Source organism: Mus musculus, chromosome 10, assembly GCF_000001635.26.
Source record: "Mus musculus strain C57BL/6J chromosome 10, GRCm38.p6 C57BL/6J".
Classification (NCBI taxonomy): domain Eukaryota; kingdom Metazoa; phylum Chordata; class Mammalia; order Rodentia; family Muridae; genus Mus; species Mus musculus.
The window spans coordinates 71,168,737-71,186,141 of NC_000076.6; the positions used below are offsets into that span (position 1 = coordinate 71,168,737).

Here is a 17,405-nt window from a genome sequence, read left to right on the forward strand (position 1 = left end):
CAGCGAGACCACAGCTGCCTTTAATGGTGATCAGTAGGAAGCAGAATTCTCTGCCAGCTGAGAGATCAGACCCATCGAAAGACACAGGAGTGTCATCTGACACAAAATAAACATAGACTCATGGGGTCAGGCTGCGAAGATGGCTGTGACACCCCAGTTTGATCCCCTGAACACAAGTGAAGATGGAAAGAGGGAGAAAACTCTACAAATGTGTCCCCTGACCTTTACATAAGGTCACAGTCACATAGCCAGAAGCCTCAGGCTGCAGAGGGGGTTTTATCACTTTCTAATGGGAAGAGGAGGTGTTGAGTACATTCCAGTTGTGGGTGAAGCCCTTCTAGGTGTAGAGAGACTGGTTAGAGTTCTCTTGCTATTTCCATAAGATGAATTTGGAACACCATCAACAAAAAAGTCTCGAATGTAAAAACTTACCATTGGTATTTTCAACACCTCAATGCAAACAAACAAACAAACAAAAGACCAGGACCATCAAAAAGAGACCAGGCTGGATGGATGTGGACAGGTAAGGACAGACAGACAGACAAGGATCCTGACGATAGACATAAGCTCTCACAGTTATCCGAATCTCAGACAATGGTAGCACCCTGCTGAGACCACTACCCAAGGAGGTGATCCGCCCAGACTCACAGCTTCTCCAGTTGTCTTGGTTTCAAGGCTCCTGTTAATTGTGCTTTTGATCTACAGTGCTGACATCACCTGTGGTCCCTTTATCCCTAGACTAACACCCGTGTGTAAGTCTGTCCACAGGGCTCCCTGGAACTTAAGAGAATGGAATGTTTTGGAGAAAGACAACAGTGAGTATGTGCAAAGTTGTACCTTCCTGTACCGTGTTTTTTAACAAACTGACAGCCTGCTGGCGATATGACTTGTAGGTTTAGCCAGAATGGAAGCATTCAGAGCCAGAAAAGCATCCAGCCCACAGGCTGGCTGGGTTTCTGAGGCCACACTCAGTCACAAGGTAAAATGCCACTATGACCACTTACGTGCTAAACCTCACATCAAACGAGGAGGAGAAATCGCTTCCAGGAATAGGAGCCGGTGGAGTCTTCAGAGTGAGCCTTCCTGGGCAGCTGCTGTGGGAAGTGTGGGTCATAGCAGAAAGAGAAGATTCTCAAAAGCCAGGGCCAGGACCAAAGTGCACAGAAACCCCAACGGCCAAGTCCACAGCTCTCCCTACACCACGCCCGGCCTCTTTGATGGCTGCCATTACTAGCTGATCATAGCTCTTTTCCACTCCAGGTCAGGAAATGCTTTTCCACACACAGTCTGAGCAGCCAAGGCTAAACACTCGCAGTTGGCTCTCACTAGGAATCTCGCTTGCCGAGTTGGATCCACCGCTGCGGTTAAGCGACTAGAAGACAGCTCCCAACAAGCACAAACTGCTGGCCTCTTCCTCAGTGGAGGTGAGCCTGAGAAGGGGAGACACAGATACGCTGGTCACTGTGTCTCATCCCTTCAGGATCTTTGTATAGCTGGAAATGAGTAAGAATCAAACAAATGCACCCCGATCAGACTGGGCAGTGAGCGATGGCCAAGTGTGACTGTGAATCAATACCTTCAAGCATCAACAGCCCTTAACTGGACCTCAGGAGATGCAGTCTTTAAACCCACACGTACCTGCTTTCTCTAATTATGTAGCTCTGGGCATGTCTTATTCTTGATGGACTAAATTCTGCCTATAAAAGTTGGAGACATGGTGTTGTAGACTGTATGAAATTTGAGGGGTTGCTCATAACACAAAGTTGTCACCGCTTGAGGGAATTACTCACTTGGAAGATCAGTGATCAGGTCAGCCACAGGCTGAGGGAAAGTTGGACACGCGCAGAGAAGCCCCTGAAAGGTGATGGATTTGGTGACCATGTAGGCAAAACGCCTCAGAATGAGGGAGGTGAATCAGTCATTGTCAGGTGGAGAAACGAATACAGCCCCTCCAGCCAAACCCCTGGTGCCACCCACTGGGCCACCAGCCTCTTGGACCTGGGTCTATTAACTATTTCTGCGAAGCTAACGGCTCCCAAATTTAGCAGTTTAAAATGGCAAACATTAGTTATTTCTGGGTCTTGGGTATTTTTTTAAACTTTACTATGAAGATCTTGCAAATTAAAACAAAACAAAACATAGCTGGGATATTTCTGCTTTCGAGAGGTCAAGAGTCCCTGTAAAGTCTAACTTGGGTGCTTGCTGGCTGCAGGTCATTCTGAGGGCTTCACTTGGGATTGTCTAGAACTGTGGTTTTATGCCAGGGCTTAACTGAGTGAAGATAGGCTTCCAACTCCCATGGTTGTTAGAGCAATCCATTTCCTTACAGGCTGTCGGGTCGGGGGCCTCATCGCCTCTCTGACAGTTATGGTTTGGATCTTCAGTGTCTCCCAAAGGCACATGTTTTAAAGGCTTGACGCTGCTGAGAGTGAGACCAAGAGGTTGCACCCTGGAAGGGAACACTGGGACTTCAGCGCCTGCGGTTGCTGTCTTTGCTTGCTGGCCACCAGGAAACGAACAGACCTCTTGTGCCTCGTGCTCCCTCCGGAGCGTCCATTACAGACCCGAACCAACGAAACCGACAGATCACGAACTGAAACTTCAGAACTAGGAACCCATCGGAAACTCTCCTTGTTTTCAGCTGTTTATCTCAGACACGTGCTGCCACAACTGAAAGTTGGCAACACAGTTGCCTTGGGCTAGATGCTCCTGTGGGTTCTGCTTGGTCCTTTCTGTAGAGCAAAGGGGGAGTGGAAGCTTGTGAGCTACTCAAGACATGACATAATATGGGACTGCAGAGATGACTCAGAGGTTAAGAGCAGAAGACCTGGGTTCAGTTATAAGCACCCACATAGCTGCTCACAGCTGTCTGTAACTCCAGTTCCAAGGGACCTAATGCCCCCTTCTGGCCTCTTGAGGCACTGCACATATATGGTGCCCCTACGTACATGCAGGCAAATCCCAGTACACATAGGTAAAATAAATATATGTTTTTTAAGTGTCATAATGAACTTTGTACATTTTCTTCATTAGAAGCATACAGTTCATTCAAGGGGGAGGAGAGAGAGAGAGAGAGAGAGAGAGAGAGAGAGAGAGAGAGAGAGAATGAATCAGCAGAACAGTTAACCAGCTCCTCAGGAAGCGCTTCAGTGATGTCACAGCACTATGTCAATGAGGGTTTGCAGTCACCACATGTTAGAAGGTCACCAGGGCTCCCTGTGGCCTGCTGAGAAACAAGAAAGGTTAGAGTTCTCAGTGCGACGTGTCAGCGTGTCTCTACTATAATACGTGCAGCTTAGAAAGCAGCTTTCAGAAAAAAAAAATATTCCCTGTATATACTGAGATTCGTATATTATGAATGTATAGTGTTCTTAAATTTAAAGCTTTTAAATCCTGACTGTGGGGCTGAGAGATAAGTTCAGTGGCTAAGGGCTCTCACTGCTTTTACAGAGGACCCAAGTTCAGTTCCCAGCATCCACATTGTCAGTTCACAACCACCTGTAACTCCAGCTCTGTGCTTGTCTGAATTACACACACACACACACACACACACACACACACACACACACACACACGAGAGAGAGAGAGAGAGAGAGAGAGAGAGACAGACAGACAGACAGACAGACAGACAGACAGAGAAACAGAGAGAGACCTAAAAACCAAATCTTGACTATGACCATGTGATAGTACAAGGGGCTGGTGATAAAATGCTTATCTTTAAGTAGATTATAATTATAGAATTTAAAACAGGACTTGGCTTACCTGTATTTTATATTTTATCTTTTAAACAAATGTAAACAATATAAATTTCCATCTATACACATTGAATCCTGAATTACAGAGACTTCTTTCAAAATTATAATTATTCATCTTCCTTCCTACTAAAGAAAATTAAATCTCCGCATTGCTTATGAGTAAAAAACAACTTTTAAACCCAACATATCTTTGTCCACCCTTCGTGAAGAGTGTCACTGCTGGCAGCTTCCTGCCCTGTCTACAAGTTGTAGGCACAGTAGCCTTCACATTGCTGAACGCCCTGGCACAACACCCCAAAGTTGACTCGGTTGTCATATTGAGCATGTGCCGGCCTAAAAATGAGTATGTGACACCAATCCTTGCATTTCAGTGATTTAAAAATACATAGATCATAAAACCAAAGGCTGTCCGTAAAGATCCTAAAACTGGAGACAAAGCAAAACAAAGCTGCATTCTTAAAACCAATGGCATTTGTTGTCTGGGGAGCTGTTTATTCTATGAGTGCCTTCTGGTCTGGTCCATTCATTCTCCTGTCTTTGGCCTTTTTCTGTATACCACATAATCACAGCCATCTCTAGCGAGAGAACACATACTATTTGTGCAAAGAGAAAATAAATGCCTTGGGCCTTCCGTCATAAGTTTCTTATTTAGGAAGTTTAAGTCCCTCTTTTGTTTTCTTAAGATTCACATTGCCACTCAAGGATTATAAAATTGGGGGCATTTTCTACCTTTGAGACGTATTCTCTCTTTGCCTTTTGATGGTAAAATTAGACATGCTTACAGGTGTGTCTGTATGTCAAGACAAGCTGGCATATGGAAACAGACTTCCCAAAAAGCAGAGATGTGGTGTGCCCAGAGCCCTCAGCAGTGGCCCTCAACTTTAGGTGGTGATATTTACATTATGATTCATAACTTTAGCAAAGTACAGTTATGAAGTAGCAATGAAATAATTTTATGGTTGGGGGCATGGGGTTGTCTCCACAACATGAAGATATTAAAGGGTCACAGCATTAGGAAGGTTGGGAGCCACTGCCTTAGAGTTAAGAGATAGTGTGTGCTAAGCCCTGGCTTCAATCTACAGTGCAACAAACAAACAAATAAAGTGTTCAAAAAGTAAATGAAAATGTCAGTCACTCTAATTCCAAAGACATGCTGTGTATTAGGACCAGAGGAGGCTTGGAGGAGATATTGGCAGGCTAAAAAACAGAAAGCATTAAGAAACACTTCAACCTAAAGTATTAAGTGTCTGTAGTAAACACACTTTAAATGCTTTCACTGTGTTTTAAATATGTTTACTACAGACACTTCATATCTGCACACAGGAGATAGAGGCAGATGGATCTCTGAGTTTGAGGCCAGCCTGTGTCTACAGAGCAAGTTCCAGGACTGCCAGGGCTACACAGAGAAACCCTGTCTCGAAAAAGGGAAACAAACAACCGAAGAGAAATTCAGGAATGGATTTATATCGTATAAAAGAGAAGCGTAAGACTGGAGACGTGTCTCTGAGGTTCGGAGCACAGGCTGCTTCTGCAGGGGGCAAGGATTCAGTTCCCAGCACCCACATTAGGCAACTCTCAATGCTTATAACTCCAGCTCTGGGGATCTCGCGCCCTCTTCTGGCCTCCTTTGGACACTGCACACATCTGCACATACACTCAACATATACACACACAAAAATTTTAGGTCCTTAAAATAGTTTGCTTGTTCTTTTTTTTTTTTTTAAGAAATGCATAAAGTAATTTAAAATCGGTGGCATCAGGAACACTCATGTTCTTAGATGAGACAAAATGTCAGGATGATAAAGAGAGGCTGAGCACAGAGGCCTGCCAGGAGCCAAACATCTTCTCTTTCCACACGATTCACCTTTTGTTCTTCCAGAGTAGATTAAGTGCCCGCAGAGCTGTGGAATTTTTACTATGCATATTTGATAGCTCATACTCCAAAGCTGTCCCATTCCATCTGCACTGTGATGGGGGGGCAGGGGGAGGGGTTGGTGACAAGACACTTTCACTACAGAGAGAAGCTGGTGTGTTACTTGGAATCACCAAGCTAAGGGAAAACATGTGGAGCTGGGACGAAGATTTTTGAGAACCGAATAACCATGAAAACAGCATTTATTTCTTAGATAATATGTGCACTTAGCTTAAGGCAGCAGAAGTATAAGTCACAGAAAACATTGTAGACACAGGATAATATCTATTCATGTTTCTGAATACTTTCTGTTTATTATTTCGTTTCATGCTAACTTTTTTTTTTTTTTAAAGCAGGGTCTCCTTATGCAGGCCAGGTCAAACTCAAGTTCGCAAACCTTTGATTTCAGCTTTCCAAAGGCTGAGGTTAGAGAATTGGGGGAATCACAGACCACTATCCCTGCCTTAGCCAACCATCTTCTAAGGTAGAAGTCTATCATGACCCCCTGAGAAGTGAAGTCTAGGACTGAGAGACAGGAAGTACCATAACTGGGGACACACAGCTACTAACTGTTGAAGCTGAACTAACAGCGTCGGTTTTAACTTTGAACATTTTTTTTTTACCCAATCTATGGGTACTTCAAAGCTTAACTATGTCTTGTGGTTCATTCTTTATTATTATTATTATTATTATTATTATTATTATTATTATTTTCTGGAATTTTAATGTACTCCACCCTACCGGTTTTCCTGTTGATCATTTCTGTATAGACACTTTTAGAATCACCTTTCTCATGCTTTGAAAGGTTGACTTTTCTAAGCAAGTACCACAGTAGCTATTTGGGGAATTTATTTGAAAAAAATTTTATTTTCCCATAAACTAGTTTTGAGCAAACCGTGAGACACTCAAAACGGAACAAAGCTAGCGACGGTCAAACTCATTGGCGGTCCGGCATGAGGTTGGAAAGAACGCGCATGCGAGAACGGTTTAGCTTCTCCTCCTCGTGAGCCTCCAAGACATCTGAAAAGACTTAACCTTTTCCCAAAAATGTTCACCTTTGGGCTGGAACCAAGTAGGAAGAACTTGGGCTCCAAAGGAAGCATTCTTTAAAAATCAACTCCTGAGCGAATTACAGGAAGCAGGCTGCCTGGAATCCAGGCGCACCCAAAGCTGTGTTTTCTGCCCACATGTGCACCGCTATTCACTTCCTGCTTGGTCAGCACCGATCATTATTATTCTGGGAAATAAATATTTGCTTCTTGGAGCTCTACATTCCAAGACCACCGTGGATTTCATCTTTAATGGATTTCATCTCATAAATCAAGGAGGGACATGGGCTGCTTTTGTTTGGGTAAATGATTTAGATGGCGGTAGGGGATGGTGGTCGAGTTTCCAACCTGCCAACCGAGTCCCATTTTGGGGAGACCTTAATTATATCTTCCAGAAAAAATAACTAAGACCCTCTCAATAATACAGGCCATACCTCCTTTGCTCTAAATCAAGTTATGGATAGATATTTGGCTGGGGATAGAGAAGGAACAAAGACAGTACTCACTGATGGGAAAGTGTCACTAGATATAACAAACGCTGCATTGCATAAAGGGGCATCTTTAGGGCTGAGAGATGGCTCATTGAATTGGCTCTTCCAGAGGATCCAAGTTCAGTTCCCGCCATCTATGTTGAGTAACTCACAATCACCTGAAACTCCAGCTCCAGGGGAACATGATGTCTTCTTTTGGTTACCACAGGCATCTTCACGAACACCTTTCCTTGTCTCTGTCTCTCTGTCTCTGTCTCTCTCTCTCTCACACACACACATACACACACACATACATACAAATGGCACACACTCACACAGACATACATAAATAAAAAATAAAGAACTACTTTAATACTCCAGAGTAACATGAAAACGATTCACCCCAAGCCAGAGCATTCCCAGGCTAGGTTCAAAATTAAACCTGCCCCAACTCCTGTCGTGGTTGGCCTAATGCTGCTTGTATTCTAATGCTAATTGGGGGCTCCAAGACTCGTGCCCAGGAAATGAGAGAGTCCACACAGAAGACACTGAGTGACCCTGCCCCCAAGTTACTTCTGATTGGTAAATAAAGATGCCGACAGCCAATAGCCCGGCAGAAGAGACAGAGGTGGGGTCGATGTTTCTCAGGAGGAACAGGAGGGGAGAAGAGTGGTGGAGGTGAGGGAGAGGCAGCCAAGGGTTGGGTGAGTCATAAGAACATGGCTCTCCGGAGTGCTGGGATTAAAGGCATTCGCCACCAGCACTCGGGAGGCAGAGGCAGGTAGATTTCTGAGTTTGAGGCCAGCCTGGTCTACAAAGTGAGTCCCAGGACAGCCAGAGCTACACAGAGAAACCCTGTCTCAAAAAAAAAGAACAAAAAAACAAAAAACAAAAACAAAATAAAACAAACAAACAAAAAAACAACAACAAAAACATGGCCCTGAGGGCTGGCCGACTGGCGTTAAGAGCAGCCCAGATGAAACATGGTAAGTAATAACTCAGGGTTATCCATTGAAAAGTACTCAGGGTTATGCATTGGAAAGTAGATTCTAATAACACAGAGGGTAGACAACTGCCCAGTTCTTGTGTTGTTTAAGGCTTATTGTAAATATAAAGGTTTTAAGTGTATCTTTCATTCAGGAGCTAATTGGTTAAAAATGGGTTAGAAACCCCAGGCCAGGATTTAAATAATTTCTACAACAAATTCTAGTCCCCTTTCTGGTCTTCCCAGTCATGAGTCAGCATTATCTATTTCCATGTTGTGTGACCAAAGTTGGATCTGCGTTGCCTTTGAGAAGCCATGCTCAGATGGTAGTTGAATATCCATATAGCACCAGCAGCTTGTCTTACCTGTCATGGATCTGCTGCCCCCGAGGTTTACTTAGAAAACAGTCTAGGAAACAGTGTAGGAACGGTAGTCACTAAGCAAAAATAGGACGTGAACTAAGAATGCTCTCTTGCATTTTCAGTATTTGTTTTAAGAAAGAACAACATTTAGTGGGAATTCTGGCCAACTCCAGAGAACAGGTCTGGGTATTTTCCAAGGCTTTGGAGATTGTGGGAGATCAGAGCTTCTCTACTGGGCTTCATTATTACTAACATCAGAATCCAGCACCGTTCAAAAACAAAAACCAGTCTAGACAAATAGTACCTCAACCGCACCACCACCTCCCCGCCACCCTCAATGTCTTCCATGAGGCTTTGTCCTGCTTACTCAGATGTCTTCACTGCTCAAACGTTCAAGGCCAGCATATGTTACTTTTAGAAACAGATTGAAAGCAAGAAAAACAAAACAAAACAAAACAAAACACAAAACCCCTTACAGCTTCCTTTCCTAGGACGTTGCTATCTTATCACAGGCCTCCATGTTTATTTACATTAGTCATGTCGTTTTCAATCAGGGTTTCAATATGCATTCCAGTATTGAAATACTCACTCCATAGCCCGTGATAGCCTCTATAGCCCATGATAGCCTCAATCCTGCAGCTGTCCTTCTGAGCATTGGGATCATAAGCATGTGCCATCACGCCATCCAAGGCCCTTTCTCTTGTGCACAGCTGAACCTGAGGGAAGATTTGAGGTGTGTGAGACCGTGGTAGTCAGAAGCTCCTGAGCTGCGCTGGTCTCAGCATCATCACTTTGAGAAAGAAAGGCACGGGGTGCATGTTAGAGTGTTCCCACTTCCTCGGACCTAGCAAGATCAGCAGATTAAAGGGAAGGCTCAGGAAGTGTGCACACAGACTGTCACAAAGAGCACACACTTGAAACCAGGGAGCAGGGCTATAGGGATGGTGGCAGTTCAGCAGTTAAGAGTGCTTGCTACTCTTCTTCCAGAGGACCTGAGTTCAGTCCCCAGCACCCACAAGCATCTGTAACTCCAGCTCCAGGAGATCCAAAGCCGCCTTCTGGACTTGGGAGGCCTTGCACTTATGTGTACACTCACAAATACACCTAAGTAAAAATAAATCCTAAAACTAGAGGGGAAATCCTCCATAGCCTATAGGATCATGAGCATGAGCTAGCATTTAAGGCATTCTGAGTATAAATTAATGTATATAAATTATAATATATTAATAATTATACATTATATAATCATTAATTATAAGTTACTAATTATATGTCTCATACAATTATTAATTATGATCATTAATTTGTTATATTATTAATTATGTGATTATTGTATAATTATTAATTGTTATATAATTTTAATGAGTTTAATTAATCATTGATTAACTATATAATTAATTTATAATTATGTACATTAATAAATTAATGTATATAGTATTATAATATATAGATTAATGAGTATAAGTATAATGGTGATTCATAAGAGGATAAGCAGGGAGGGGCTCCCCTAAGGAAAAAAATTTAAAACTCTATCATGTACCGAAGAGTTGTTATTGATATGTCACTAAAAAGTGAAAAGCTTTCCACCGCATCATGACACTTTATCCTCTCACCGAGCCTGTCAGGGATGACCACACCAGACCGAGGTTGCCAGTACCACAGGGCTACTGGAGTCCCGGAGGCTCCTGAAAGAGATCTCACAGATCCTGCCCAGTTACATTCTGCTTTGACCTAAGGGCAACTGGGCTATCATTTGAAAGAGGAACCAACTGGTTGGTAGGGAAATCACATCACAATGACAGGTAGGAAGGGACACAGAAAACAACACGGATACCCCAGAGCCCTTTTGTTCAGAATAACGCAGAGGTGGGAATGTCAATTCCCTGCTCCTTAGACAAAGGTGGGTAGACACCCTGTCCCAAATTCTCCAGTTTTCTCACCTGTAGTTTGTCCATTGTTCTATCTCTCTTTAGAGCTTTGTAAAAAACTTATGCAGATCCCAAACACACACCCTCCCAACACACACCTTATAAATGGGGTGTGTGTCATCTGGAGGGAGTTTCAGTACAGACAACATAATAAATACATTTTGTCAGCCTAAACAAAGGGGACTTCATAGAAAACAATGGCAGGGGCATGGTGTCGCATGCCTTTAATCCCAGCACTTGGGAGGCAGAGGCAGGCATACAGAGTGAGTTCCAGGACAGCCAGGGCTACACAGAGAAACCCTGTCTCGAAAAAAGAAAGAAAGAAAGAAAGAAAGAAAGAAAGAAAGAAAGAAAGAAAGAAAGAAAGAAGGAAGGAAGGAAGGAAGGAAGGAAGGAAAGAAAGAAAGAAAGAAAAAATTAAAAAAATTAAAAGAAAGAAAAAAAGAAAGAAAGAAAACAATGGCAGAACAAAGAGTAGGCTCCCAGTGTTCACTTAAAACTAAGCAGAAAGCAACATGGTTGCAAGGGCTTTTTAGACATTGGGAGCTACAGGACTGGTCTAGGTATGAGAGCAATAGGAAAGGAATGAACTTTACAGGATTAAAAAAAAAAGAAGAGAAAAAGAAACAAATAAAAGACCCAAAGCTAGGCTTTTTCTATGTCCCATACTCCAAAACTTTGGAACTCCCGCAGTGACCCTGAAGCCACCTGCAGCCTAAGACAAGAGGGGACAGGTTAGACTTTGGTGGTTTAGCCAGATGGGCACCTCCACACTGCAAAACTGTACACAATGGTGAAGCCTGCATGCTGTAGACAGAAAGACAACTTTTGCTGAGAAACCATAAAATGAAGAATATTCTTATGCCACATAAACATGAGGTAATTTTGAAATGGAAAAAGTATAAATCAACCATGTATATGTGTATGTGTGTATGTATTTATTTCTAGATTTGCTTATTTTTATTTAATATCTATGACGCTGGACTGTGTGTGTGTGTGTGTGTGTGTGTGTGTGTGTGTGTGTGTGTGTATGTATGTGTGTGTCATGTGCATGCAGTGCCCATGGAGGCCAGAAGAGGGCGCCAGATACCCCAGTACTGGAGTTACAGATGGTTGAGAGCCACTGTGTAGGTGCTGGGAACTGAATCCTGGTCTGCCTCCCCAGCCCCCCAAACCCTGTATTATAAAGAGAAACTTGTTATGAAAGTGTGTAGGACCCATCACCAGCAGGGTATTGGCTTCCAGTGTTTGAAGATTGAGCGCCCAAACTCGCTCAAAGACATTGACATTTTTTACTTTAAAACTGAAACTTGCCATTTAGACTAAGCTGGCCTCCAGTTTACAAAGACCCTTGCCTGCCTCTGCTTTCCTGACTGCTCAACCAGGTCCCACTAATGCAGAGGGCACAAGGCACTTTAGACTTCAGAATGCATAGGATAAGACTAACGTCCCCAAAACATCCCATTTCCATAACTTCATGAAACATCTATCTTTGAGTCTGCGTTTTAAAAACCGGGATACAATTTTGAAAGCAGCATACAGTATGAGTTTGACATGACTTGACACATTATAAATCTACACAAACATATCTACATCAGAGAGGAGTGTTTCTACCATGTCTAACTGTTCCCTGATGGCCTGTCAACTCTCTCTGGAGGACACCACTCTCCATATTTATATTGTCAGCCTGTATATTCTGTATAAATGTCTTTCTCCTGTATCAGCTCCATTGAGCCTGTCTTTGGCAAAACAATCTTTTTGAGTTTATCCATACTGCCATAGATATAACCTATTTTTCTTGTAAAATGTTAAATAAATTATAAATACATGATGTCACTGAGCCAGGTAGAGTGGTGTCACCTTTAATGCAGCACTTGGGAGGCAGAAGCAGGGAGATCTCTGAGTTCCAAGACAACCAGGGCTACAAGGAGAAACCTTGTCTCAACAAAACCAAAATTAATTAATCACAGATTGGAAATTAATTAATTAAGTGCCTCATCGAACAAAAATAAGTGAAGAGCTTAGGAAGGTCCTTAGGAATGGCACTGGAGGATGCCCTCTGACCTCCACATGCGCACATAAACACACAAAGTACAATAAATTTTAATTATTAATTAACTATAAACAGACTTGAGGGAAATGAATGATGAGCTAGAGTGGTAGGCTGACTTAAAATTAGAACAAGGCAGACTTCTTCCCCAACTGCTTCCCCAGGTTTCCCTGGGGATTTGCAAACATTTGCCAACCTCCCCTGTTTCCCAAGCCTGAACTTCAAAGGCCACAGAGGACTGCTGGCATTTCCTGGTTCTGTGACACCCTGGTCCCCCCTGGTATGATGAAGCTCAGAGCCTGCCAGAGCTTCTTCTGGGAGCACTACACCAGGTGAGGAGAGAGGTGGGATATGGGAAAGAGGACATGGAAAGTCTAGGAGCTAGAAAGCCCTGGAGAAGGGAGTCCTCCCTAAAGAGGAGGTGAAAAGACAGTAGTTAGTTACTGTCACAAAAGAAAGGGGACAAAAAGCCAAACAATCAGCCATCTTGCTAAAGAAGCAGCCATCTTGGCAAGTCCGCCAAGAGGTGCCCAATCAGTTACCAGCTGCCAGACAATGAAACCTCTCATATTCTCTCTGGAAAAAGACACTTCTCATGATGGGTGATACGCTGTAACTGTCTCAGGTTGTCCTGTCTCGTGTGTACATTTTTGAGTTATAGAAAGAAACCGAAGTAATGAATTATAGCTATATACAAAACTACTGTAAAAGAAAAATTAAAATATAGTCGTATCAATCAAGTTTAGCAAACTTACCTTCAGGCCCGGTATTCTCTGTCACATCTCTGAGCCCTGACACGTCCACTAGAAAAATACATTAATAAATAACTAGATTTTGATAAATTATTAATAAAAAGCCAGGCAGAGGTCAGATTTGGCCAGTTTGCTGTTGTTATTTTTATGACTCTGTGTGTGTGTGTGTGTGTGTGTGTGTGTGTGTGTGTGTGTGTGTGTGTGTACGCATACCATAGAATGTAACAAAGGATGACCTTGGATATCAGTCCTCACCTCCCTAACACTTGAGGCAAGCCCCTCTGTTTTGTGCTCATTCTCCAGGCTAACTGGCCTGTGGGCTCTGAGATTTTCCTGTCTTGGTCTCCAGTTTCCTATAACAGGGCTGGGATTATAGACAGTGTCTCTGCACCCCTACCTTTGTGTGTCTAGTGCTTGCCCACTGAGCTGTCTCCCTCACTCATCACTTGCTTTTGTGTTTGTGGTACCTAATCTCAAGCTTTAGTGCCCCAGAGAAACATAAGACCAGCGGGTTAAGCATCGGCTGAAATTCCTATAGAAATGATAACAATGACTATAATTTCTGAAGTTCTTCCCACATGGCTTTATTTCATCACTCCACCAGTCCTAAGAGGTGGATACTAGTGCGCCTTTCATGATTTTAAAAAATAAATAAATAAGTATACATATTGAAATAATAACCTGGAAACTTGGGGTGGGAGAGATAGCATATCTTCACTGCATTTCAAGAACTTTCTGTTCAGTTCCATATACATATATACACATACATATATGTATTATGCATTTATACATACATGTCTACATATACACATTTGTATATACTTATATACACATATATACATATGTAATATATGCATACATAAATGTATACATACATATATAAATGTATGCATACAAACATATATACATATATTTATATGTGCATATACATATTTACATATATATGCATGTACACATATACTCATATATACATATACTCATATACACTATATACATATTTATATATACATATATGCATATCTACATATATGCATATATACACAAACATATGTACATACATACATACATTTATACATTTATAATATATACATATATACAATACATATATGGACATATATACACATTATATATATATATATATATATATATATATATATATATATATATATACACACACATATATTTATGTATATATGTTCAGTTCATATATAGATGAGTTTAAATAGTTACCCTGTATGGGTCCCAAATATCATAAGACAGCAAATAAAAAGAATCTCAGTGCCAGCAGTGGGTTGCTTCCCTTTGGGGTCCCATAGACACCCCCCAAACAATACACTCCTCACAATCTCCACTCTAACAAGGCAAGGGGCTAGACCCACATTCCTGCCTTGAAAACCAGCTGCCAGAGGAATTCGATTCCCCAGCTATGAGGAAATATCTTCTGGGGTCCTAGTGGGTTAATATTGGGCGTTCCCATGCAGGCTAGCAGATAACACTGTTTGCTCTGATAACAAGCTGGCCTCTCTCCCTTTGCTTAATCTGAACGTGTCAAGCATAGTCATGACATCTTGCATTTTTTTCTTTTTCTCCCTCTTGCCCTGGCCCCTGTTGGGGATAGAGCCAGATTTCTGTTTGCCCCATACGCTGATGGCTATAATCCAGTATTCACACCTCCACTGCGTTCAATAAAATCTTGACACAGGAAGAGTTCTCATTTGGAAAATATAGATTTTGTAACTTGGGGCAGCTACAGAAGGAGAATTTGTTAACTGTTCCAACTCCAGTGTTCACCTACGTGGCCTTGCTCTCTCTTGTTAATTCAGCTGGTGTAAGAGGTCATTCCCCAGGTGGGAAGGTAGCAGCTTCATACAAGGAAAAAAGGAGGGAGGGAGGGAGGGAGGAAGGGAGGGAGGGAGGGAGGGAAGGGGGCCCAGGCTGGGTTACCAAGTGCTTGCAGGAATACACTAGCTTTGTTTGGCGAAATGACAGAGACTATGTCCAGAATTGCCTGCTGTCAGTGGGTTAATATTCAGAAAGAGTCACTGACAGATGGAAATTTACTCCCGGCTAAACCTTCCTAGTCTGTGGGTTTGGTGAGCTTTAAGAATGGGATGTATCAAGTTCTCAGTAAATACCACATAAATAAATAATGGGTGAATATATAGTCTTTTATTTTTCTCTGTGTGTCAGTGTGTGTGTCTGTGTGTGTGTGTATCCGTGTGTATCTGTGTGTTTGTATCTATGTATGTGTATCTATGTATATGTCTCTGTGTGTATCTGTGTCTGTGTGTGTCTCTGTGTGTTTATCTGTGTCTTTGTGTGTGTATCTATGTATGTTTCTGTGTATCTATGTATGTGTCTGTTATGTGTCTGTGTATGTCTGTGTATGTATCTGTGTCTGTGTGTGTGTGTGTGTGTGTGTATGTATGCATGCATGTGTGTGTGATGTAAGAGTGCGAATGTGTGAGTACAAGGCACACCTACCAATGTCGGAGGACAACCTCAGGTTTCTGATCTTATCTTCTATCATATTGGAGGCACTGGCTCTTGTTATTCCCCTTAGCACATGCCAGGCTAGCCCACACATTCAGCATATACCAGGCTAACCCACAAGCTTCCAGTGATTCTCCAGTCTCTGCCTTCCATCTCGCCCTAAGCATTTTGGGATTACAGACATGTTACTGCTTACAGATTTATGTGTGGTCTGGGGATCCAACCTCAGGTCCTTGCACTTGCCTGGCCATCAGGTACCCACTGAGCCACTTCCCCAGCCCTCTTTGTGTCTGCAAAGCACAGATGCTAAAGCCCCCAGATGTTCAGTGAGCTCTTCAGGGACATGTGCAAAATCTTAAGTGATGAAGGTTACAAGATGGGACATTTTTAAAATATCACCCAATGTGACCAGGGGCTCTGGAGTCTGGCTCTGGGTTTGTTTCCAGATTGTACCTCTGGGCCTATAGATCACAAAAGGCAGACACTCATCTCTTGCTTTCTGTAGTATTTCCAACACCCGGCACAGCATCCAGTCCATATTAGATATTCAAGCAACATTTAAACACTTGCTATTTCTCCATCTTGGGAACAGGGTCCCTCTGCATGAAACTGGAGGATGTTGGTGCCAAGGTTTCCCATGTCTCTGTGAGAGAGGCCGTCTGCTCCCTGTCCTTATTTCAAACCCCATTTCCCGGTTCCCTCAGTGAAGGTGGGCAAGGCTCCAAGCCATTCCCTCCGTATTGTACCATCCTCCCTGCTAGCTCTTATTTTCATAAGGAAAACCACAGAAATGTAATCATAATGGCAAACAGTGAGTCAATCAATTACTTCATTGTCCGCGTTGTAAAATGAATCCCAGAACTACCACAGACCTCCCGATCTCCAACCTCAGCAGCCAGAGATTCCCCTGGACTTTCAAGCTAGGTGGTTCCAGCCACTCTCCCCAGAGGGCGACTCCCATCCCAGTGGCACGCTTTCTCCGTGACTTCTGGGCCAGTCCCCACAGGAGTCCTCGGCCTTCTTTCTCCATCTTTTCTCTGGAGGGTGCCCCACAATGGTCCTCAGCCTGGAGCAGCAGAAGTCACATATTCCACGGTTCGCAAGGCAGTGATTGAAGAACTAAGTCCCCCACAGAGAACGTAAACTCTTCCCCTCTTGGGATTCTCCCACAGCCAGGGGATGATCACAATCCATGAACCACAGTGGAGCGAAAACAGAAACACAAGCCGAGTTTCTCTGTTGGTCCCAACAGGCACTGCCTTAGCCACCCAAGAAGCTCATGTCTCTCGTCTGAGAACTCTTTTTCCCAAAGAGAGACAGCCAGCAGTGGCTCGTTCTGTGAGGCTGAGGTCTACACTATCATGACGAGGTCCAGATGTGAAGATCCGCCCTTTGACCTCGAACAGACTGTGTGACCTCAAAAGAATCGCTGCCATCACACCCTTCAGACTCTTCCTTTAAACCGTAGATCTAAGGCTGGCAAGATGGCTCAGTAGGTAAGGGTGCTTATAGCCAAGCGTGACAACCTAAGTTCAATCCCAGGACCAAATGGTAAAAGGAGATGACCAATGCCTACAAGTTGTCCTCTGACTTCTACATATGTGCAACGGCATCAGTAGGTAGGTAGATAGATAGATAGATAGATAGAT

At 43.0% G+C, this 17,405-nt stretch overlaps 2 long non-coding RNA genes across 2 annotated transcripts in view; one reads left to right on the forward strand and one right to left on the reverse strand.

The window, feature by feature from the left end:
- Positions 1-13,304, reverse strand: C730027H18Rik (RIKEN cDNA C730027H18 gene). Its single transcript, NR_038040.1, has 8 exons — positions 13,267-13,304; positions 10,074-10,151; positions 9,123-9,249; positions 3,128-3,226; positions 2,328-2,732; positions 1,791-1,854; positions 1,639-1,697; positions 1-1,430 (listed from the first exon to the last, which is right to left on the reverse strand). It is a non-coding gene; the product is annotated as an RIKEN cDNA C730027H18 gene (long non-coding RNA).
- Gm34328 overlaps positions 12,621-17,405 on the forward strand; it is a 19,788-nt gene continuing 15,003 nt past the window's right edge. Inside the window, exon 1 of the long non-coding RNA XR_380563.3 lies at positions 12,621-12,843. This is a non-coding gene — a long non-coding RNA (predicted gene, 34328). The remainder of the gene's footprint in view (positions 12,844-17,405) is intronic.